At 43.7% G+C, this 2,767-nt stretch overlaps 1 protein-coding gene across 3 annotated transcripts in view; it reads left to right on the top strand.

Annotated features, from left to right (window-relative positions):
* LOC102259438 (tubulin polyglutamylase TTLL13P) overlaps window positions 1-2,767 on the top strand; it is a 19,198-nt gene that overhangs the window by 1,406 nt on the left and 15,025 nt on the right. The gene's annotated exons all lie outside the window — the stretch shown is intronic.

Below are 2,767 nucleotides of genomic sequence, written 5' to 3'. Positions count from 1 at the left end.
TTCCGGTCAAGGGCATGTACCTTGGTTGCGGGCACATCCCCAGTAGGAGGTGTGCAGGAGGCAGCTGATCGATGTTTCTCTCTCATCGATGTTTCTAACTCTTTATACCTCCCCCTTCCTCTCTGTAAAAAATCAATAAAATATATTTTTTTTAAAAAAGAAAGAAAAACATGATAACAAATGTAAATGTTTCCATTAATATGTTGAACATTTAAATTTCCACCAAAAATTTGGGTCGCCCTCGTATTTTTGGCACTTCGCTGTCATTTTAGCTCAGTGCCTCTTTCTGAAACCCCCTGCGTATACAGGCTTCACTTTATTTTGCTTGTTCACTCTCTGAAGGGTTTGCAGGTGACCATTATAGCAAAGTGGATTTTGTGTCCAAGGGGATGAGCCCAGATAGCAGATTTTCCCACTTAGTCCCTGGGACTGATGTTCAGAGAAAAGCCTTCTCTGGCCCAAATAGGCTTTTCCATAAAAAAGGGGGGAAAAGTTTCCTTTATGGTTTTACTTCTCAGCCATTTATATACTTAGTGAGTTCTCAAGAATGGAATTTTTTTAAAAAAATATATTTTTATTGATTTTAGAGAGGAAGGGAGAGGGAGAGAGAGATAGAAATATCAATGATGAGAGAGAATCATCCATTGGCTGCCTCCTGCACGCCCCCTAGTGGGGATCAAGCCCACAACCCAGGCATGTGCCCTTGACTGGAATCAAACCCTTCAGTCTGCAGGCTGACGCTCTATACACTGAGCCAAGCCAGCTAGGGCAAGAATTTATTTTTTAAAAATATATTTTTATTGATTTCAGAGAGGAAGTGGGAGGGACAGAGAAATAGGAACATCAATGATGAGAGAATATCATTGATGCCCTACCGTGGGGATCAAGCCCGCAACCGAGGCATATGCCCTCACTGGGAATCAAACCGTGACCTCCAGGTTCATAGGTCGACGCTCAACCACTGAGCCACAGTGGCCGGACAAGAATGGGATTTAGATTGAAGCTTTTTCTAATCTTGAGGATGGAATACTTAGGGGACCCTTTGTTCTCAGAGCCCTGGGCTATGAGAGTGGAAGGAAGGGCTGATCCAATGGGGGCCTCTCTACCTCTTTGCTTGCTTTTTGATGAAGGGCCTCATGTACTAAGACAGCCGTGGGCAAACTACGGCCCGCGGGCCGGATCCGGCCCGTTTGAAATGAATAAAACTAAAAAAAAAAAGGCCGTACCCTTTTATGTAATGATGTTTACTTTGAATTTATATTAGTTCACACAAACACTCCATCCATGCTTTTGTTCCGGCCCTCCGGTCCAGTTTAAGAACCCATTGTGGCCCTCGAGTCAAAAAGTTTGCCCACCCCTGTACTAAGAGGTTTTGGATTTGATCGAATAGGAAACCCTGAAGAGTTTTCAAAGGGGGAGTAACATTTGCATTTTAGGAAGAATACTTTAGCTTAGCGGTTGCCAACCAGTGGTCCATGAGGTCTGAAAGGTTGGCGACCACTGCTTTAGCTGTATTGGATGGATGGATGGATGGATGGATGGATGGATGAATAGAATCAGGGAGTCCTATTAAGAGGTTGGTGAATGGTGGAAATTCAGGCAAGAAATGATGGTTCAGGTCCTAGAACAGCACCTGGAATACTAAATATTTGTCAAAAGGAAAAAAAAATGAGCCTGACCGGTATGGCTCAGTGGATGAGCATCACCCATGAACCAGGAGGTCATGGTTCAATGCTGGCCAGGGCACATGCCCGGGTTGTGAGCTTGATCTCTAGTAGAGGGTGTGTAGGAGGCAGCCGATCAATGATTCTCTCTCATCATTCATGTTTCTACTTCTCCCTCTTCCTTCCTCTCTCTGAAATGTATAAAACATATTAAAAATTAAAAAAATAAAGTGTCCTAGAAGGCAAAGGACTCCAAAGCATTTCAAGGAGAGGGTACTTGAGAGTGTCATATGCTGAAGAAAGATCAAGAAGTCTGTGAGTCAGCCCTAGCTGGTTTGGCTCAGTGGACAGAGCGTTGGCCCAGGGACTGAAGGGTCCTGGGTTCGATTCCTGTCAAGAGCAGGTCAAGGGCACGTACCTTGGTTGCAGCTTCCCTGGCCCTGGTCGGGGTGTGTTCAGGAAGCAACCAATCGATGTGTTTTTCTCACATCGATATTTCCGTTTTTCCCTCTCTCTTCCACTCTCTCTAAAAATCAATGGAAAAATATCTTCGGGTGAGGATTAACCAAAAAAAAAGAAGAGTCTGTGAATCAGAAAATGTCTATGTCTCTTTATTTAAAGGAGGGAAATTTTAATTTTTTTAAAATTTATTGATTTTTTTTGAGAGAGGGAGAAAAACATTGAGTTGTTCCACTTATTTATGCATCCATTGGTTGATTCTTGTATGTGCGCTGACCGGGGATGGACCCGCCATCTTGGGATGGTAGGAATACACTAACCAAGTGAGCTACCTGGCCAGGGCTAAAGGAGGGAAATTTTCAAAGTGTCCTCTAGATTGAACCACATAGGATAATTGTAAGGTGAGCAGAGTTTGGTGGAAGTGGCCATCAGAATCAGATAAAGTGGATGGACAGTGAAGGGACAGTCAGATAAGGCGCTTGAGGGCACGAGTACTAATTGAGGCTGACCCTCCAGGTGCAGAGACTGCTCAGGCATGGTTATTAAAAATATATGTGTGTGTGTGTGTGTGTGTGTGTGTGTATATGTATGTATATGTGTGTGTATGTATATGTATGTGTTGTGTGTGTGGTGTGTGTGTGTGT

This window comes from Myotis brandtii, unplaced genomic scaffold, assembly GCF_000412655.1.
Source record: "Myotis brandtii unplaced genomic scaffold, ASM41265v1 scaffold561, whole genome shotgun sequence".
NCBI lineage: Eukaryota > Metazoa > Chordata > Mammalia > Chiroptera > Vespertilionidae > Myotis > Myotis brandtii.
Note: the sequence above shows the minus strand (reverse complement) of the source record. Positions and strands in the feature narration are given on the sequence as shown.